The 22,793-nt window shown below is 43.8% G+C and overlaps 1 protein-coding gene and 1 long non-coding RNA gene across 18 annotated transcripts in view; one reads left to right on the top strand and one right to left on the bottom strand.

Moving 5' to 3' along the window:
- LOC149982539 (uncharacterized) overlaps positions 1 to 22,793 on the top strand; it is a 97,597-nt gene that overhangs the window by 51,655 nt on the left and 23,149 nt on the right. The gene's annotated exons all lie outside the window — the stretch shown is intronic.
- The window catches only part of LOC110527864 (band 4.1-like protein 1), a 108,802-nt gene that overhangs the window by 76,476 nt on the left and 9,533 nt on the right, over positions 1 to 22,793 (bottom strand). For 3 of the 17 annotated variants that reach the window (XM_090240917.1, XM_090240927.1, XM_090240929.1), the window contains exon 2: positions 16,823 to 16,986. The exons of 13 other annotated variants lie outside the window; for them this stretch is intronic. The gene's annotated coding sequence lies outside the window, so the exon portion shown is untranslated. Of the gene's footprint in view, positions 1 to 9,141; positions 9,224 to 16,822; positions 16,987 to 22,793 lie in introns of all 17 variants that reach the window. One more of the 17 variants, XM_090240930.1, reaches the window with a different exon arrangement.

The raw sequence follows: 22,793 nt of genomic DNA, 5'->3' as shown, positions 1-22,793 counted from the left end.
TATCAACTGTCAATTATGGATACATTTCCGATGGCATTGAGGAGTACACCACATCAGTCACTGGCTTCATCAATGACGTTGTCCCCACAGTAACTTTTAAGAAATCCCGCTATGCCCTCCGACGAACCATCAAACAGGCAAAGCAGGATTAAGATCGAATCATACTACACCGGCTCCGATGCTCGTCGGTTGTGGCAGGACTTGCAAACTATTACAGACTACAAAGGGAAGCACAGCTGAGTGCTGCCCAGTAACACGAGCCTACCAGACGAGCTAAATTACTTCTATGCTCACTTCGAGGCAAGTAACTCTGAAACATTCATGAGAGCACCAGCTGTTCTGGATGACTGTGTGCTCACACTCGCCGCAGCTGATGTGAGTAAGACCTTTAAACAGGTCAACATTCACAAGGCAGCAGGGCCAGACAGATTACAAGGACGTGTACTCCAAGCATGCACTACCCAACTGGCAAGTGTAATCACTGACATTTTCAACCTCTCCCTGTCAGAGTCTGTAATACCAGCATGTTTCAAGCAGACCACTAAGTGCCCAAGATGACCAGTTTATTTAGGCAGGTTATCTCTGTATACCCGTCGCAAGACCCACTGGTTGTTGCTTATTTATTCAACTTTCTTAGGCCTGACTCCCCCTGTCTGAGACATACAACACCTGTTGCATCACTGCCTGGTATGGCAACTGCTTGGCCTCCGACCGCAAGGCACTACTAGGGTAGTGCGTAAGGCCCAGCACATCACTGGGGCCAAGCTTCCTGCCATCCAGGAACTCTATATCAGGCGGTGTCAGAGGAAGGCCCTAAAAATTGTCAAAGACTCTAGTCATAGACTGTTCTCTCTGCTACCAAGTTGTAAGTAATAATTTCACTGTAAGTACCTGTTGTATTCGGCCCATGTTGCATATACATTTTGCTTTGATTTGAAGTACGAGTATAGTCGGGTCAGCACACCTCTAGTATAGTGATGTAGCATGGAAAGCCATGGACGTTTCTGAGGACTCATGCTGGATCAAGTCTTTGTATTTCACAGCAAACAGGCATGCTTACATCCAGGGAGCTACTCCACTAGGCTCAGAGACAAAGAGCCTAGTGAGGGAAATGGCCCTGAGACAGAAGAATTTCACAAATCTCTTTACAACGTTTAGTATTTCTCTCTGTCTCTGTCTGTTCATCATTGGCAATCATTCTGGTATTAGATTGCAGTTAGCCTACCCCTCTGCTCTATCATGTGAATTATAGTGCCTACAAGCATGTCATAACACCACATGTCAAAGCAGTTGGTTAAAGCACATACAGATCTGTTACCAGCCAGGCATTGCCTGCTATTGTATCCACACTGAAGGCTACACTTCTGTGGTAAAGCATTTCCAAAGCGTTTGTATGTTGTCCACCGCCAGATCTTGCCTCAGGCCCAGCATAACCTCTGCTCTGTGTTTGATGAGTCCTTGTGAGCTTTGTGGTGGAAGAATAAGAAGGTGATACTCGCGACTTGCGACTAGCTGGCGTGGGAGAACAGCGGGATGTCTCAATCACGGTTCATGACATTGTTTGAATGGTTGACGATTTGTGGGCTATCACAGAGGTCAAACACACCTTATCTGGGGCTTTCTCCGGGAGGGAGGTTTCCACAGTACCCTGGGAGCACAGACACTGTTGGAGTTGTGAAGACAGATTAAAAACAGGCCCGGGCAAAGGCCGGCCCGGGGGCCGTTTGCAGTCCGCGACCTGATTCAATACGGCTTGCGGAATCATGCTCAGATCAAAGAATTTGCGATAGTAAAGCTTTGAAAAATGTATTTGTTATTCAAATTAAAATCCCAATGAATACTTGCCTTTGTGTAATGATTTAACGCCCACCGCTTGTGGGACATTTATTATTTATCTATGTTGAAGGCACTTATAAATAACCACAGCACAAGGAGACAGTGGCTGACACATTACAGTTACAAATAATAGCTAGCTAGAAATTGTGCAAAAATGAGTTTTTCAAAGATTTCAAAGAAAAGTAAAGTAGATAATGAATGTAGGGTGTTCCAGCAAGAGTGGACAGCGAAATGTTTCTTTGTTGAGGTACCAGGGAAAGCTGTGCACTTAGTGTGCAAAGAGAGCATCGCTGTCTTGAAAGACTACAACTTGTCCCGACACTTCCAGACGAAACATGCAGAGAAATATAGGAATATGTCTTCTGAGCAGAGGACAAGTGCATCAAAAGAGTTGTTTTCCCTGTTGCAAAAGGAGCAAGGACTTTTCACAAAACTGCATTCAGCAAAAGACGGAATTGGGAGAGCTAGCTATAGAAAGCTATTCGCTGAGGGCGAATTCATTAAAGAATGTATAATTGACTCTGCAGCAATACTTTGCCCCGACAAGAAAGAGCTGTTTGAAAATATTTCCCTATCAAGATGAACAGTGACACGGCGTGTTGAGGACATCGCAGAGAATATGGAACAATAGTTGAAAGACAAGGTAAAGGATTTCACCTATTTCTCCTGGGCCCTGGATGAGAGCATGAAATGAAACGGCACACATTAAACGGCACAGTTGTTGATATTCTGACGAGGCATAACCCCAGACTTTGAAATGACAGAGGAGCTTCAGTGCAGTCAATGACGTGCACAACCACAGGAAAATATTTTTTGGAGGAGGTTAATAAGTGTGTGGCAAAGCTGGGACTGAGTTTTGAAAAGTTATCCAGTGTGACCCCTGATGGGTGCCCAAACTTGACAGGAAAAAGCGTTGGCCTTTTGAAAAGGATACAAGATCAAGTAGTTGAGCGGAACCCAGATCAAAAAAATATATTTTCCTGCATTGCATTATTCATCAGGAGGTGCTCTGTAAATGTGTTCTGAAAATGAGCCATATTGTGGATACAGTCACTAAAGTGGTAAACTTCATATGAGCAAAATCATTGAAACACAGGCACTTTGTCTCACTGTTGGAAGAGACCGAGTTGGGTGATGCAGATCTCCCCTACCACACAAACGTGAGATGGCTGAGTTTGGGGAAGGTGCTTAAGGTAGGGAAGGTGTTTTTGCAAATGAAAGGAAAATATGTGGATTTTCCTCAACTACAAGATACAAAATGGTTGGCTGATTTTGCCTTCACCGTGGACATCATGGCCTCAGGAATTAACTGAATTCAAAACTACAAGGGAAGGGCATTTTTGCACATCAGATGTACAGCCTTGTCAAAGCCTTAAAGGGACAATTACTCCTCCTGACCCGTCAAGTAGAAGCCAACAATCTCACTCACCTTCCAACACTACTAGTCTGTCCCCTATCAGATGACAACAATCTCACCCACCTTCAAACACAACTAGTCTGTCCCCTATCAGATGACAACAATCTCACCCACCTTCCGACACTACTAGTCTGTCCCCTATCAGATGACAACAATCTCACCCACCTTCCAACACTACTAGTCTGTCCCCTATCAGATGACAACAATCTCACTCACCTTCCAACACTACTAGTCTGTCCCCTATCAGATGACAACAATCTCACTCACCTTCCAACACTACTTGTCTGTTCCCTATCAGATAACATCAATCTCACCCACCTTCCAACACTACTAGTCTGTCCCCTATCAGATGACAACAATCTCACTCACCTTCCAACACTACTAGTCTGTCCCCTATCAGATGACAACAATCTCACCCACCTTCAAACACAACTAGTCTGTCCCCTATCAGATGACAACAATCTCACCCACCTTCCGACACTACTAGTCTGTCCCCTATCAGATGACAACAATCTCACCCACCTTCCAACACTACTAGTCTGTCCCCTATCAGATGACAACAATCTCACTCACCTTCCAACACTACTAGTCTGTCCCCTATCAGATGACAACAATCTCACTCACCTTCCAACACTACTTGTCTGTTCCCTATCAGATAACATCAATCTCACCCACCTTCCAACACTACTAGTCTGTCCCCTATCAGATGACAACAATCTCACTCACCTTCCAACACTACTAGTCTGTCCCCTATCAGATGACAACAATCTCACTCACCTTCCAACACTACTAGTCTGTCCCCTATCAGATGACAACAATCTCACCCACCTTCCAACACAACTAGTCTGTTCCCTATCAGATGACAACAATCTCACTCACCTTCCAACACTACTTGTCTGTTCCCTATCAGATAACATCAATCTCACCCACCTTCCGACACTACTAGTCTGTTCCCTATCAGATGACAACAATCTCACTCACCTTCCAACACTACTAGTCTGTCCCCTATCAGATAACATCAATCTTACCCACCTTCCAACACTACTAGTCTGTTCCCTATCAGATGACCAGCGGGAGAAGTATACATCGCTGCTGCGTGCTTTGAACGGTGAGTTTTCTCATCGTTTTGAGGATTTCAAAGTGTGGAAAATGACATGCTCTTAGTTTCCTCTCCTTTCACCTTCAATGTGGATAACTCTCCCACTGACCTGCAACTTGAGCTTATCGATCTTCGATCTGATGCAGTGATTGGAGAACTATTCAAAACAATGTCACTGACGAGGTTCTATGCATCTCTCGATGAACAAAACTTTCCAAAGATTAGGAGTCATGCTCAGAAGATGTTTGTACTGTTTGGGTCAACCTATGTATGTGAACAGACATTTTCAGTGATGAAATATTACAAGTCAAGGCACAGATTGTCTCTTACTGACTCTCACCTCTCAGCAATACTGCGCATAGCAATGTCAGAAACTATACCTGACTGCACTGCTCTAGTCAACGCCCATCAGAGACTTCACTCCTCACACTGATTGAGTAGTTTAAATGTAATGTTGAGCTCTCTCTCGTTCTTGTGTTTTTGTGCATACCCGTTAACAAGAGTTCTGTCCTTGGTGCTGAATGCAGTGTACCTTTCCCTCCGTGTAATTCAATGCATGTTTAATCATGAAAATACCTACCAAAAGGAGAACATGGATGTGGTTTATTTCTGTGCATGTTAAAAAAGTAAAATGAGTAGCATATCTGGATGTGATTTACAGTAGATATATCTGCCAATACAGTCATACACATGACGTATAATCCTGTAATATGATTCTGGCCCGTGATGGCAAAAATATACTCTAATGTGGCACTCCATGGAAAATAATGGCCCAGGCCTGTATTAAAACGTGAAATAGACTAAATGAATGTTACAATGTGAATTGAATTATCATGTTTGCATTGTTTCAATAGTTCATAAAGAGTTATGAATTTTGAGATGTTTCATTGTACTGTAAGTGCTATTGATAATTGTTACATGGAAACTTATTTTGTTCATTGAATGGAGGACAGTTCAAAGAGTAGCTACACAGGGGTGCGCTCCTATCATTTTTATTGAGGTGATTATAATCTGGGTGTGTTTTCATGTTTGTTTGTTTTACTAGCAAAGTGCAAAGAAATGTTAATTCAGGTTGGGGCAAGTTTCTGCTTGAATTTTTATTTTATTTAAATAGGCAAGTCAATAAGAAAAAAAATCTTATTTACAATGACAGCCTACCCTGGACAGCACTGAGCGCCACCCGATCACCAAATTGTGCGGACTCCCAATCACAGCTGGTTGAAGCATACATCCTGGAATTGAACCAGGGTCTGTAGTGACACCTCTGGCCCTGAGATGCAGTTCCCTAGACCGCTGCGACACTCGGGAGCCCTGGTTAACAGGAGAGGGAATTTGTTCATACTTTGAGAACTTGTTACCAAGCTCCTGCGTATATCATATCGTTTTTTCTCTTAGAGATTATTCTGAATTGAAGACACGTGTTAGCACGTTACATCTTATTTAGTCGATCGTCATTTACTCTGAGTAGTCTGTAATGTATCATGTACACTAAGTGTTTGAGTGTTAATTATTTTGTGACTAATAAATTATATTAGCTGAATTGAGTAAATGCATTCCTCATTTTACAGAGTATTTAGTAGGTATATTGATAGTTCTTATTTACACTATATACTACACATGCTCGGGTACCACCATGACATCTATGATCTGTTTGCCTCAATAAATTACTGCTAGAACATTGGTCGCCAGGATTAGCTATTTGTATCTAGTCTCTTAATAATTGCATAATGGTGCAAGTTAGACATGTTCATTATAGTCATACTAAGTGGTGATGTGAGGCTCGCTAGCTTGACTAGACTCCTACAGAAACATAAAGTGCCTGTTGCATTGATTCACATAATATTGGAGTCAGATTGATGTAGATGAATGTAGTTTATTATCATATTGAACATAATCGTTGGATCATTTCCATCCAAACTATAAATGGCGACTCATCGTCAGTTTATGGGGATTTCTACCAAAGTACAGCTTCACCCTGAACAGCCTTCAGCTGAGCTGACACAGAGGGGTGGTATTCACTATGGCTGAGGGAAATCTATACGGGAGAAGGTAAGTGGGTCTCCGGAACACAGTTAATTGCATTAAGGCTGGTGGATACTCTCATGACATTGTTATTATGGCACTGTGGATACCTGTCTCTGTATCTGATGTCTTGCCACAGGGTCCTGTATGGCGCAGTTGGTTGAGCATGGCACCTGCAATGCCAGGGTTGTGGGTTTGATTCCCACAGGGGACTGTTACAAATGAAAATGCATGGACGCACTACTGTAAGTTGCTCTGGATAAGAGCATCTGCAAAAATGTTAAGTTCCTGACTGGTAGAGAAATGCTCTGGTATTTATACTTTAGTCATTTACCAGACACTCTTATCCAGAGTGACTTACAGTTAGTGCATTCATCTTAAGATACCTAGGTGGGACAACCACATATCACAGGCATAGGGGGGCGGGGGTTATCAAGTGCAAGTGCTGGTTGTGTTCTTTTTATCTATTTTTATTTATTTGGGGGGGGGGGGTCGAAGTGAGGAGGATTATTTAAGATACTGTCTGAAGAGGTAGGGTTTCAGATGTTTTCGGAAGATGGGCAGGGAGACTCTGGTGTCCTAGCTTTAGGGTGAAGCTGGTTCCACCATTGGGGTGCCAGGACAGAGAAGATCTTGGACTGGGCTGAGGGGGAGCTGACCTCCCGTTGGGGTTGGAGGGCAAGAGACCGGAGGTGGCATAATGGAGTGTTCGGGTTGAGGTGTGGGGTTTGAGCATAGTCTGAAGGTAAGGAGGGGCAGTTCCTCTTGCTGTTCCATAGGTAAGTACCATGGTATTGTAGTGGATGCAAGCTTCAACATGAAGCAGGTGTAGTGTGCAGAGGAGCAGGGTGACATGAGAGAACTTGGGAAGGTGGAAAACCAGGTGCGATGCTGCGTTTTGGATAAGTTGCAGGGGTTTGATGGCACGAGCAGGGAGCCCAGCCAACAGCGAGTTGCAGTAGTCCATACGGGAGAGGACAAGTGCTTGGATTAGGACCTGCGCCACTTCCTGTGTGAGGAGAGGTTGTACTCCAAGGATGTTGTAGAGCATGAAACTGCAGGAGCGAGTCACTGCTTTGATGTTTGCAGAGAAAGACAGGGTGTTGTCCAGGGTCACGCCAAGGTTCTTTGTACTCTGGGAGGGGGACACTATGGAGTTGTCAACCGTGATGGAGAGGTCTTTGAGTGGGCAGGCCTTCCCCAGGAGGAAGAGCAGTTCCATATTGTCGAGGTTGAGGTGAGGTAGTGGTCCGACATCCAAGTTGAGATATCTGCCAGACACTCAGAGATGTGCTTTGCCACCTGGGTGTCAGAAGGGGGGAAGGAGAAAAGTTGTTGTGTGTCATCCGCATAGCAATGATAGGAAAGACCATGTGAGGATATGGTAGAGCCAAGTGACCTGGTGTATAGAGAGAAGAGGAGAGGGCCTTGAACCGAGCCCTGAACCGAGCCCTGGGAGACACCAGTAGTGAGAGTATGTGGTAAAGACACAGATCCTCTCCACGTCACCTTGTAGGAGCAGCCTGCCAGGTAGGATGCTATCCAATAATGTGTAGAGCCTGAAACGCCCAACCCTGAGAGGGTGGAGAAGAGTAACTGATGGGTCACGGTGTCAAAGACAGCAGATAGATCTAGGAGGATGAGAACAGAGGAGAGAGAGTCAGTTTTTACAGTGCGGAGAGCCTCCGTGACACAGAGAAGAGCAGTGTCAGCCTCAGCTGAGTGACCCGTCTTGAAGCCTGACTGGTTAGGGTCAAGAAGATCATTCTGAGTGAGATAAGGAGAAAGTTCAGAGACAACACGCTCAAGTGTTTTGGAAAGAAAAGAAAGAAGGGATACAGGTGCATAGTTCTTGATGTCAGAAGAGTGTTGGTTTCTTGAAGAGGGAAGCAAGTCAGAGGGGACGCAGCCAGTGGTCAGAGATGAGTTGATGAGGGAAGTGAGGAATGGGATAAGGTGTCTAGAGATAGTCTGGAGAAGGGAGGAGGGGATGGGGTCGAGCGGGCAGGTTTTCGGGTGGCCAGACCTCACTAGTCACAGGATGTCATCTGGAGAGAAAGGGTAAAAAGAGGTCAAGGCATAGGGTAGTTCTGTGTGAGTGAGACCAGTGGAAAAAATAGTTTCCTAGGGTTAGAAGAAGAAGCTTGAAACTTAGAGTGGTAGAAAGTGGCTTTAGCAGCAGATACAGAGGAAGAGAAGGTAGAGAGGAGGAACTGAAAGGATGATAGGTCCTCCGGAAGTTTTGTTTTTCTCCATTTTCGCTCAGCTGCCCGCAGCCCCATTCTGTAAGCTTGCAATGAGTCACTCAGCTACGGCGCAGGAGGGGAGGGACGAGCCGCCCAGAAGGAAAGGGGACAGTGCGAGTCATAGGATGCAGAAAGGGAGTAGAGTAGGGTCGAAGAAGCAAAATCAGGAGACAGAAGAGAGAAGGATTTAGCAGAATGGAGAGATAAGAGCGTATGGGAGAGAGAGAGAGAGAGAGAGAGAGAGAGAGCAAAGATTGTGACGGCGCATGACCATCTGGGTAGGGCCTGAGTGGTTAGGGTTGGAGAAAGGGAGACAGAAAAGGAAACAAATTAATCAGAGACCTGGAGGGGGTTGCAGTGAGATTAGTAGGCGAGCAGACTAGTAAAGATGAGGTCATGCGTATTGCCTGCCTTGTGAGTTGGAGGGACTGGGAAAGTGTGAGGTCAAAAGAAACAAGGAGGGGAAAGAAAGAGTTGGAAAGAAATTAAATCGAAGGCAGACGTCGGGAGGTTGAAGTCACCAAGTATGAAGAGCAGTGAGCCATCGTCAGGAAATTGAGCTCATCAAGGTGCCAAGGTCATTGAGGAACTCTCCAAGGGCACCTGGTGGGCAATAGATGACAACAATGTTAAGCTTGAGTGGACAAGTGACAGTGACAGCATGGAATTCAAATGAGGAGATGGACGACTCTCGGGAAATACATTTGCACGTTCATGTGCCACGCCTGTGACCTTAGCTCAGGTTGAAGCTCACATGAATAATCGCAGCCATTGGGCTTCTCATTACTGTGGCATGCTCGGAGCTCACAGAAAACAGCAGGTGAAAACATGGTCAGAAGCCCTTGACTACTCTCTGTCTCAGAGCCATGGTAATGTTGCAGAAAGGTGTGTAAAGTGCAAGCTAACTGTGCCCTATATAGTACACTACAAAAGTCAGTACTGTATTGCATTACAAAGGTCACTACAAAAGTCAGCCTATTCGCTACTTATTGCATGCATTCTCATTCAATTAATATGAGTAGCAGAAACAGAGGTAACAGTATTGTTTTGTCTGGTTAGTCATTCACTGCCTATTAACACGTCAAGGGTTTTTTGCAAATATACATATCTACAGAACGTTATTGACTGTTTTCCGTCTGCCCTAAGGCGTTAAGCTGTAACTGAACCACAAGATTGTGTCTTTGTTGAAGCTACAATATGTGACTTTTGGGCGACTGACCAAATTCACATAGAAATTGAGTTATAGATCTGTAATTCTCATTGAAAGCAAGTCTAAGAAGCAGTAGATCTGTTCTATGTGCACCATTTCTATTCTTCCCGTTCTTAAGTGTCATTTTTGTGACTTTTATTTTCAGTTTTGTACATCAGCTTCAAACAGTTGGAAATACAATATTTTTAGTTATGGAAAATATACTTCACATTGGTTTAGATGGTACAATCATCCTCTACACAATGACTGCTTGTTTTGTCACAAACTGAAATTAGGTGAACTATTAGAATTTTAGCAACCAGGAAATGGCGGAGAATTTTTTACCTTTATTTAACTAGACAAGTCAGTAATGTCGTGACGTTGGCCTGGGGGATAGGTTTATGACAGTCATAAATACCTCTTCCCCCATTTTTCCTCTCTCTACCCTACTGAGGTTACATTTTTTTAAAACCTGGTTAACATAGAGATTCTGGGAACATCAGAATGTGGGGGGAAATGAACTATATTCTGGTAATCCGAACAATTGAACATATGTGGTGGTACTTAATGAATATGATGTCAGTTCAGTTGTCATCTGAGACATTCTCATCAATGATAAGATGACATAAACTCTACAAACTCTACAGTGGAAAGTCTACACATCAGAGTTATCGGATTCACATGGAATTGTTGTTCAATTTAAATGTTTGAATATGAAATTATTTGTGATGGGATGAAATGTGATTTTAGCTTCTAAAATGTGAGATGTGGGTTTTCATAAGATATTGCTGCTCACTCAGTGGCCCGCCCACGTGAAGAGACAGAGGTTGTAAACTATGACACACACCCCTTTTCTCCCTTCCTATATAAAGCCTTGACGACAACATAACTTCCTGTTCCGAGGATACGAGGGCGACGGTCCTATGTCAGAATGGTTCAGATAATAACTACAGAACAAAGCCAACATCAGCATAAGCTTTGGTTGCGAATGGTATGAACTTTGAACTCTTATTCACTACAGAAGGGATACCTCCTAGCTGTTGAGTTAGCGAACGCAGCTGCAAAAGCAGGTTAGGAATGAACAGACAGAGTATCCCGTCTATTACACAACGACGTTACTACAACGTATCCAATTGACAACCAGAGACATTCTTCAAAGGACAGAGGACTCGGTTTGGCAACACGGCCTTCCATCTACCACCAACCTACTGAAGCGCAGCTCAGAGTAAATATTTATTGCATTTTCCTTTTCCAAATGGGCAGTAATTTAGAATGCATAAGATACTGTATTTACGATAGCACAGCTTCTCCCTGTGTCCCTCAGTCTTCTCGCTCTTTCACTCCAACCCAGCCCCTTTTCCTTTGTGTAACAAGCTGTCATATCTGTTCCGCCCGCTAGGAACGTTTTCCTTTATGACGTAATTTGTAATCAAGTTATGACTAATTGTGTGTATGTGAATTCTCTGTCATTAGTTAGGTATTTAGTTAATAAATAATTAAACCCAGTTTTGTATTGCTGATTCAAATTGTTAGCCAGGGTTCTTGCAGATAACCAAGAATGTACAACTTTCAGATGAGACTGAAGTAAGATGAAGATTAATGTTGACTGCTATGGATGTAAAATATTACTAGGTCTTTAAGAGTTTATTCGGAAGATAACAGCTCTATAAATATTATTTTGTGGTGCCCGACTCTCTAGTTAATTACATTTACATGATTAGCTCAATCAAGTGATATTAATTACGGATAAATTATTTTATAGAATAGCATGTCATATCATTTAATCCGGCATAGCCCAAGACATGACAGTAAAGAAAATAATAATTATTTACAATGACGGCCTACCCCAAACCCGGACGACGCTGGGCCAATTGTGTGCTGCCCTATGGGAATCCCAATCACAGCCAGTTGTGATACAGCCTGGAATCAAACCAGGGTCTGTAGTGAAGCCTCTAGCACTGAGATGCAATGCCTTAGACCGCTGCGCCACTCAGGAGCCCAAACCTTTAAGAGGTTTTAAATTAAAATTCGGACTGCAAGATCGTTTTCTGCAAAGCCAAACTGTACAGGCCTTCTAACCAATGATTTAAATCTGTATAATCTTCTGAAATGTCTCAAACTGCAAACCATGTTCGAGCAGAATAACAAAACATTTACTTAAAATGTTTTGTTTTTATTGATGTGCCAAATAACTGCAGTACTGCACCATCTTTTTTTAAAATCCACTACTGCTGCCGGTCCAGAGTATCTCACAGAAGACAAACAAAAATCCATCAGTAGAAAGCGGCAGCATGGTGAAATGAGGCAGGTGTCCTTGAGCTAGCAGTGGAACACATTAACACAAGTGATTGTGCTTTTACTGACATTCATCCTCTGCAGTGTAAAAGATGTGTACATCTGCTAGCGTATGTCTACTGGCTCTGTGCGCTGGTGTGAAACAAACAGGCTCTATTCCCCAGATTCAGACCCCACCACAGGGGATTGTTGGTCCGCCTTAAGTCACCATACCTATTCTCACAACAGACTGATTGAACTCACAGTATATAGGCAACTGCCAAAATAAAGGAAACTCGGGGGCTCCCGAGTGGCGCAGCGCTCTAAGACACTGCATCTCAGTGCTAGAGGCATCACTACAGACCCTGGTTTGATTCCAGGCTGTATCACAATCGTTCGTGATTGTCCCATAGGGCGGCGTCCGGGATAGGCCGTCATTGTAAATAAAGGTAAAATAAATAAAATACAAAGTATATTGAAAGCAGGCGCTTTGAACACAGGTGTGGTTCCCAAGTTAATTAGGCAATTAACATCCCATCAAGCTTAGGGTTATTTGTAAAAATGCCAAGTTCCCCATTATTTTGGCTACCATAGCTAGAAGAAGAGATCTCAGTTACTGTGAAAGAGGGGATCTCAAAGGAGCACAGGGTGCGTGTGTGTGTGTGCGCGCTGTCACCAGATCTCAACCCAGTTGAACACTCATGGGAGATTCTGGAGTGGTGCCTGAGACAGTGTTTTCCACCACCATCAACAAAATGATGGAGTTTCTTGTGGAAGAATGGTGTCGCATCCAGTAAAGTTCCAGACACTTGTAGAATCTATGCCAAAGTGCATTGAAGCTGTTCTGGCGGCTCGTGGTGTCCCCTGTACTCTGCACAAGTGCCAGCTAATCATGTGTTTATTAAGCAGCAGACCATAAATCCCTCTGTTGCACCCAAACACACACCAAAGCTGTCCAGATATACTCTAAAAAAGGTGCCATCTAGAACCTTAAAGGGTTAGTTGGCTGTCCCCATAGGAGAACCCTTTGAAGAACCCTTTTCGGTTCCATGTAGAACCCTTTCCACAGAGGGCTCTATATAGAACCCAAAAGGGTTCTACCTGGAACTGAAAATGGCTATCCTTTTGGAACCCTTTTTTTGTAACAGTGTAGGCTACAAGAATCCATCTGCAAAGACAGATAAATACAGCGCATACTGAAGGATTACACTGTTGCACAACATGGTTTCACACGGAGATTGACTCGTTAGAGTAGTTCGCCAACAGATTCACAGCCTCTCAAACGACTCACAGCTACAGTACTGCAGCTTCTCACGTGGGAGCTCTCAAATACACACAAACAGTACAGCCGTCTAAAAGAGGCACCATGTAATTTACACATACACACACAAAGAGAGAGAGACACATGCAGTACACACACACACTGTCGCAACGTCGTAGCGTGTTTATAAGTGAGAGAGGAGGCTCTTCTCATGGTCTGTACCTCCCACTGAGGTTATGCGTCACTGCGGCGCAGGGCCTGTAACTACATGTGTGTGTATGTGCGTGCGTGTCTATGTGTATGCATGTGTGTGAGCTTTCTGGCAGAAAAGGGAGTTGACTTCTTGACAGCCAACAAGCTGTTCCACAGAGTGCTACTCACCGGACAGTACCTACCCTCAGGAGGCCTTACTGATAGCCTGGCTGACCCTGTCTCCAGACCGTCATCCAGACCAACCCCTCCCTACCCAACTGTGCAGTGAGCGACAGACTACACACACACACCAAACCAGCTCCAAAATAAACCCAGTTCAGTTTAGAGCTACACACACCCACACCATCTCTACTGCACCACACACAGCTTTACAACTCAGACTGATCCTGATCCTGCACATCAGTCACCACCGGGACACTCCCTCCCTTCATGGGCTGCTTGTCAGATCGAAGCAGAGGGAATAGATAGCAGTCGACCCTCTCATATATACCTCTCTGTTTAGTATGCTGGCCCTTAATCCCAGTTCATTGGAATCCTTAGTAGAAATGCTGCCAGTTATAAAAACCATCAATCTGATCTGAATGTGCTATAGACCGGAGGACAGAGGGGTGGAGGAAGGGAAGGGAGGGCAGGCATGAAGTCATGGCCAACATGTTAAATAAAGGTGAAATAAAATAAAAATAAAATGGCCAACATGCTTACCCATAATGTCCCTCACCGAGACTCTACTAAATTATCCAAAGACCTGACTCAGGGGCACAAACTGCTAGTCAATACACACTAAGGTTGTCCATGTTCTGATATCTCAAAGTGTATGTTTGTAGAGCAGTGATGGTCCACATTCAGAGCAATGGCGGTTACTGTTTCATCCCACGGAGATATGTCAGAAGATATTGAAATGAGTTGTGGGTTTGTGTGGTGGTGGGTGTGACTTGCTTCTTCTCTCTACGCCGTTCTGCATCATCATTAATTATCTATATCTTTGCTTATAGGGCTGCGTTTCTGTCTTCTGTAATCATCTCAGACATTATTTTTTTACCACGGCCTGCTTAACACGACAAGCTTTTTTCCATTAAGGGACATGTAGAATTATAACTGAAGGCTGTGTGCGATGCATGGCTCAAGTAAGGCCAGGATAAAGGTGTGCTTTGGGCAAGATGAGAAGGAAGTAACTATCAATGGTGGCTCACAACATGACCTATATTGCAGCTCAACACACACACACACACACACACACTGCAGCAAACAGACCCTGGCTCTGAACATGACCTCTATTGCAGCAGCTCAGCACTCCTCACTCAGTGGCAGGCAGCTCAGGGAACACCTGGAAACAAAAGACTATTGTACCTCCCTGTGACACGCTGAAACACAGAACCAGAGACGGCAACAATGAACCAAAACAAACACACCTTTCATTTAGTTTTCTAATGGCTCACTGCCTGCCCCTTGAGATAAAAGGAGCTTAATGTGCTGACGCTGCACTATTTGTCCGGTTGGCCTTGTCCATGGAGGGGAAGAGTGCCATTAGACAAACACACACACACAGACACACACTGCTGAAAACAACCTAGAAAATCCCCCAGGTCCTTCTGCAGAGGCCCAGAGGCTTGGCCAAATCAAATGTTATTGGTCACATGCTTAGCAGATGTTATTGAGGGTGTAGGGAAATGCTTGGGTTTCTAGCTCCGACAGGGCAGTAATGTCTAACAAGTAATATCTAAGAATTTCACAACATACACCCAATACACACAAATCTAAGTAAAGGAATTAAGAATATCTAAATATATGGACCAGCAATGTCAGAGCAGCATAGACTAAGATACAGTAGATTAGAATAGAATACAGTATACACATATGAGATGAGAAATGCAAGACATGTAAACATTATTAAAGTGATTGATGTTCAGGGAGAAGCTTGATCAGCATCCATTCGGGAGAAAGAGAGAGACACAGCAGTGATCATAGCTCATAGCGTCCAATGGTGACGAGATTGACATGAGCAGTACTGTGTTGCTCACACAGTCATCCCACGCTCAGCCTGAGGCTAAACGGAGGGTGGTGTGTGTGTACGTGTGTGTGTGTTCCACCATCAGCTGAATGAAAAATCCATAAAGGCTGCTTGTAATAGAGAATCCTATGGGTTAGGTCAGCGTTTCAGCAGAAAATATTTGCATCAGTGGCAGTTTGGAGACAGACAGAGGTCGTGCCATTAGATGAGGAGCATGAAGCCAGTCAGCCTCATTCCTCAGTAGGTTATATTAACTCCTTCATACATTCCTCAGCCGAATAGACCTCTATCCTGGGGTTACTAGCTCGCACATTGTGTAATGTGTGAGCGTGGTCCTGCTGTGAGGTCAGCATCTCCAGCATGCCACCAAAAGGTCGCTAATGTTACAGCAGTGTTACCATGGAAACCCCGGCCACAGAACACGTCACTAGCGGCCTCCCTTGTGTAGGCTTGCGGATCAATTTACACAAAAAGCTGGAAAAATGATATCATTTTTTTTTCTTTCAAGGGGGGGACTCAGTTGAGAGTTAGTATAGTAGAATACACAAGGTACAATTTTGAAATTTGGTTGTGCATCTGCATACCACATGTAACCATGGTAGCCCAGGAGCTCCACATCCGGCTTCTTCAACTGAGGGATCGTCTGAGACCAGCCACCCGGACAGCTGATACAACTGAGGAGTATTTATATCTGTAATAAAGCCCTTTTGTGGGGGAAAACTCATTCTGATTGGCTGGGCCTGTCTCCCCAGTGGGTGGGCCAATTCTTTCCCAGGCCCACCCATGACTGTGTCCCTGCCAAGTCATGTGAAATTTGTAGATTAGGGCCTAATGAATTTATTTCATTTGACTGATTTCCTTATATGAACTGTAACTCAGTAAAATTGTTGAAATTGTTGCATTTATTTTTTGTTCTGTATAGTTATACAATTGCAAAATCTTCTCTCCGCCCATGGCAAAATGTGTAGAATTGCAGGAAATTAACCCTAAAACAAAAAAACAAAAAATCTTGAGGTGTGCCACTGAAATGTTTTGCTCACAAGGTGGGCCCCCAGAATTGAACTTAGTGCCCCCAAAGGCAAGGGCCGGCTCAGACTGCATGTGTGGGTCTGGATGTGGGTACACAGACCCGCAAGCCACTGCGGCCCCTCATGATGAGTTTAGATTTTTTTGTGGCCCCCACCCCCATCAAAGCTGGCCATCCCTGCACTGGAAGAAAGGTTGTTAGTAAAGGGGAATTGTGAGAGGGTCACTCACCTCCTACGGTCTTGTCTATCATCCTTCCTGACGATTGGCTGCCAAGTGTGAGCTATGGTTTAGTGGTGGACATTTACGATTGTGCAGATGATAGTTCCCGCCGTGTTCCTTAAATTGATCTCGTGTCTACGTCTTGTTCTTGAATCAAGCAGCGTTGTGCAGGTCTAACAACAACAAAAATGAATAGCCTGTCACTAGAATAGTCAACGGTCTCCTTCTCTATGTCTGGGCACGGGGTCCATCTCATGTCAAAACCATATTCATAGAGGGTCACTCAAGATGACTGCCTTGGTGACAACTAAGGAAAGAATCATGGGGAGAAGGGGTCTAACACATCAACAGGTCCTGTGGTCATTTCAGGCTGTCCATTGGACACACTAGATCACGTTACTGTGTAATAGTTTTTCCTGGGCATTGATCTGGCGAGTGATATTACAAAATGTGACTCGTTTCAGGAAACTAGTTGTTTGGTCACTACTTCACAGAAGAGCCGTTTGAACGCAAACTTTTAAAAAAAAAATCTAAATGTGTTTTTTTTTGGCAGCAATGCCTTCTCGAACATCTGAACTTTTATGTGCAGTAAAAACAAATGTGTTAAATTGTTAAATTACGAGCCTAGTTGGTTTAGCCGCAGAAAAAGACAGCAATCTTCCAGCTAGCCATGTCTGGCTTCGATAATGAGTGTGCTAGACATGCCATATAATACGCGTATCTCTATTTGAGCTGGTCAGTATGTTTAGGTAATCCAGTCTAATGCTGCTTTTATGTATCACAAAATAAAACTGCAGAAGTGTTGCTCTCCACTTTCTGGAGGACTGAGTTCTAAAATCAGTGGAATTCGAGTATGATAGCTAAGGAGAAAAAAACACTTGTCTCCGGATTACTGTACATCTTCAAACTAAGGGCAACCATGGCATCCGGCAGGAGACACGTCCATCCATGATGTATAAACTCGATAGTCTAGCTAGCTATATTTTCAGTTATTACACGTTTCTAATTTTGACATAAAGTATTTTAATTTCATGTTAAAGTGTACTGTTAACTAGTTAGCTAAAGTTAGCTGGCTGGCTCGCTTGTGTATGATCTTCTAATTCGTATCTCAGAGCCATTTGCTTGTCTAGTTATAGCCTGATGTTAGCTAGCTACCATTGAACCTAGTTGGTTAGCTACCTGCAGATTCATGTTGGGTAGTAATGTCATGAGTTGGGATTATGGTTCATTGTTTACTTAGCTAGCTAAATACATGCCTTAACAAAAAAAAGACTCCACTATGCAAGTAACCATTTCGGGTGCGTTCGTAAATTCAGTCTGGCCATCTACTCCGATTTTAGAGCACTCTCATCTGAGTGTGCCAGAGTGCAGAATAACTGGTGTCAGTAAACTTTTGCAAAAAAGCGTAATAAAAAATTGTTACCAGCAGCACAGTTAGTCACCAATGCTCTGGTGACTAACTATGCTGAAAACAGCCTAACCAGCTCTGCTAGTACGAGTAAAATGGTCAGAGTGGGGGGGGGTTCTCTCATTTGTGTCTGGAAGTAGCTAGCAAGTTATGTTGGGTGCTTGACTGCTGTTGTTAGTACAGAACACTGTCATCAACTCAGAGATGGGTGAGGCTAAAGCTTAAGAGTTTGTTAACGATGCTAAATGGGTCTAGACAAAGGGCTCTCCAGGAGTAGCACCAAAAGATTCAAAAGGCCATTTTCTACAAAGTGAGTTTACAAGTTTAGCAACTTTCAAAACAGAATTACTTTCCAATTGTTCCCCGACTGTAGTGTACGATATATCATTTTGTAGCTCTGAGTCTCTACTTTTATCCAATGTAAAAAAAACACAATTTCAAGTTTTGCTACAGTACATAAGACTTGATTGAACCGGACGTTCACAAATATACTCAAGCCATCTAAATAGTTTTTTTTTCTTTTTCTCGTTTGTTTGATTTTACTGAATCGTAATGATAGTCTTACTTTGGCTGAGCCATGATTATGAGAATGCAGATACTGTATAAATAAATGCAGCCAAAGGCTATACAGACGAAACTCTGAATGGCCATTGGTAGGTCTGTCATCAGCACACGGTAGTGCTGCAAATAGCAATCCACTGACCATAAGCTGCCTGCAAATCATTGTGGTTGCTGTGGAAACAGATATGATTCGTGACCCTATAAAAAAAAATATTTCATCACTCTCAAAGCAGAGATGGGAGTTTATTCAATTTAATTGATGGTGAGAACACAGAATTTCCTTCCAGTCAGTGACTCTCAAAATCAAATTGTAGCCCCCCCCCCCCCAAAAAAAAAGACTGCAATAAATGCTAGCCAAACCTATAATCATTACAAAATATGCCATTCGTGCGTTATATACATTTTAACTGTGAAACTTGCTGGCATCTGTGCGACTAGACAGCGGTGACCACAGGTGTTGACTCAAGCATCTGCTTACATACACACTGGCTGTTGGACCCTTAGGCTACCTAGTGAGAATTAAGTCCAACACTAAAAACAGAACAGAACACAGGAGGACTGCCTGCCTGATGTCTCGGCTGGTAATGGAATTAATGGATAGTCTGTCGACTGGAATTAAGGCTGTCCATTTACATCAGCTCCATCACCTCAACAGTAGAAGATCTACTGCGAGGATCATCAACTAGGTTCAGCGGCACGCAGATTTTCTCTTGAGGGGATGATCAGGGGGGCTTCCACAAATCATTTGTAGACTGCAAATTGACCGCAGGAAGCCCAAACAGATATAATATTTGACTCAAACATAATCATGTCACACCTTGTACTCGATCACATACATCTATCTCTCTGTTATGCGTGGGAATACTTTGGAACACATTTCCAAAATTAAAATCACTTGGAGCTGATTTGCTGGTGTTTTTACAGTCATGCCCAACAACAACAACAAAATACACATAAGGGGGCCAAATAAAAATCACCCACGGGCCGCCAATTGGGTAACCCTGATGTGCACATTCAGTCCCTGAGCTGACAGCATGCCACTGTATTGAAGGAGTTGTAAAGAACCAATGAGAAGGACATGCAGGGGTGGGCCCTATGGCATGTTAGAGTAATGTGTAAAGACGAGAAGCCAGAACATATCAAGACATACCATAGTATGTGAGGGAATGAAAGATTTTCATTTTTGTTTTCGACAATAGTCGATAGACGTGGGTATGAAGGCTTACAGTTTTGTCCTTTAAAAAGCCTGAAGACCAGCGATTCAGTGGCAACAAATACCGTATTTCAACCTAATCTGAAAAGCTCAAAAGTATATGAACTTCTTCTGTGTACAGTACTGTACATTCTCTGGGGTGTTACCATTTATACTCATATTCAACACCTCTGCTATGAATGTGTGTGGCAGGCACACAGTTTCAGTCGACACCACTCCTTTCTGACACATTTAGAAAGAAATTAAGATGTCAACTAAGACCTACAAAAGACTGCTAGTGTATAAAACATTCAACAAAGAGAACAGCACCCTTCTGTATGAGGGAGACAGAGTTACCATGGAAGCAGAGCTATATTAAATGGAAGACTAGTTGAAAAGGCCTCTCTTGGGAAATCCTATCCCTGATTGGCACATGCTCAGTTGCCAAGTGGAAATACTGCCCCAGTGAACTCCCATTTTCTTAAAAATACGAAAACAATGACTTCTTACATGGGGATTGTCATTCGCTGACAGCCACTAAAGATGTGTTTTAGCACAAAAGAATCTCGGCTTTTTCTGTCAGCTGGTGCCCATTTAGCATGCTTTGGTCTGCCTGCCTCGGAGGGAGAGAGTCCTGAAGGGTGGAAGTGTTTGTGGCAATACTAGTTCCTACTGCCCTCTCTCCTTTCTTGTCTGACCACATTCATGTCCCTCGTTGTTACATCCTGATTCCAGCTACATGGGACCTGGTCATTCTGCCCAAAGAGCTGAGAGCTGAGAGAAGCAGGGGGAGGCTGGTAGAGAGGCTGGGTGAGTCTGCGAGGAGAGGCTCTGGGGGAGAGAGACAGACATTTTATAAGGAGAGGCTGGCAGTGGGCATGGGTCCAGTCCCAGCTCAGCTCACTCTCCTGTTTGTATAGAGCCATTCATCTCCTTATTAGGATCAGAGCATGGCTAAAAGGAAGCTAAAGGGACTCTGTGTGTTATTGGTGTCAGTGACAGGGAGCTAGTAAAGGGGTCGAACGGGGAGCTCAGTGTTACTGCCATCTAGACACAGAGAGGCCTAACTAAGAGTCACCCAGTCAATGCCTTTACTACTGAGCCGAAGAGCTAACTGTTTAAGACTTACTGTCAGTCCAGTAAACCGGTCTCTTGTTAAAGACCATTGTGTGCATCAGAATAGAGGGTCTACTGAGTGCTAGCTGAAAGCATCAGTGCACTGTGGAGGAGTTGGCAGCACTGTGTGCTAGTGTCAATGTCCAAAAGGAATGCAGCAACAGAGCGGTACCATAGCGGCTACACTTCAACATCATGATACGAATTATCAAGGACCTTTTTGGCTGTTTTCATGATGAGAATCAATGTACCACAGAAAGATCTGTGTGGAGAGCAGAACAAATGCTAGGATCTCAAACTGTGGAACTATGCAACGAATACTAATAATGGATTCGATTAATAGACTGCTTTTTTTTGTTGTCTCGATCAAAGGGCTTTACATTGCATGGGGGAAATTCACTTTATCTAATGACTACTAGTACTAACGTATCTACACTAACTAACGGACTCAACTATACAGCCTGTAGTTGAGAAATATGGCGATCTGCTCATAGAGCGCCAAAACAATGCGTGGGCTCTCTTCACGACTGAGGGGTTTGTGGTAGCTCTGCATGCAGGTGCTGAGGAGAACCGAGAGCTCTGTTTCCTCCTTCTGCTGATAACAGTGCATCAGTGAGCACAACAACACAAACAAGCCCCATAATTGTTGACTGCTGAACACATCAGGATTTGTCATACAGTTGAACACAATTGAACGGCGCGGATGTTATCAAGTCGTGTCACCCGTTTCAGTTCTGAGTTGATATAAAAAGCAGAGAAGTGATTTAAACATCATTGTTAGTCTACTGATCAATAGATCGGGATTGCCACACACACACGCACACACTCACACACACACGTACACCGTTATCAAATCATATCACTCGGTTTCAGTTTTTAGTCCTTTAGGATGGAGCTGTGGTGTAGTCTAGATGTTCGACAGCAGGCCTGTACGTAGGTCATATAATGGTTACGGTCTAACGTCCTCCTGACTAAGACACTTAATGTCAGCCCTTTAATATCCCCAGTAAAATCGCCCTGTTTATGAGGAACAGAATGTGTGAAATGTGACTATGAAACTCACCCTGGACGTGAGTCTCTGGTCTGAATCTTAAATCATAGGAAGCATGTACGATTTTAATAAGTTCTAAAACGGCCGAGACACTCACACCCATTGACATATTGGAGTCAATTATATGGCTAACCGATTTGAGTATTCCAGGACCAAAGTTGGCAGTGTGGTTCTGTCTGCAGGGAGAAAGAGCAGAGTTGGTAGCTGATTGCAGAGAGATACTGTGTGTTGCTGTGCTCATGGTCATGATAGAGGAGCTGGGAGTGTCCTTGTGTCAGGCATCAGGGGTAAAGTAGCACTGTGACATAATAACAGGCGGCAGACGCCTCACCCCTGTCACAGTCACACACACTACATACAAACCAACAATTACCTGAGACCAGAGGTCATTCACACATACATTGATATCGGTTAGCTTGTAAATAATCCTGTACATTGTCTATAGATCTCTAAGCACACAGCAGGCATACACCAAGTGCAGTATGGTGAGGCACATCCGGGATCTCCTATCCAACCTGTCTGACCAGTTTGGGAGACACAAGACAGGCCCAGCGGGACTAGGAGTAGTCTCCTCTCCTCTGCTCCTCAGACCCTAACTATTCCACACACCTTCTGCTGCTACGCGACTAGCCTACAAACATCAACAAGCATC

Source organism: Oncorhynchus mykiss, chromosome 7 (genome assembly GCF_057628025.1).
Source record: "Oncorhynchus mykiss isolate SJ-2025 chromosome 7, ASM5762802v1, whole genome shotgun sequence".
NCBI classification, from domain to species: domain Eukaryota; kingdom Metazoa; phylum Chordata; class Actinopteri; order Salmoniformes; family Salmonidae; genus Oncorhynchus; species Oncorhynchus mykiss.
The sequence above is the reverse complement of the archived record's forward strand: the minus strand, read 5'-3'. Positions and strand labels throughout refer to the sequence as shown.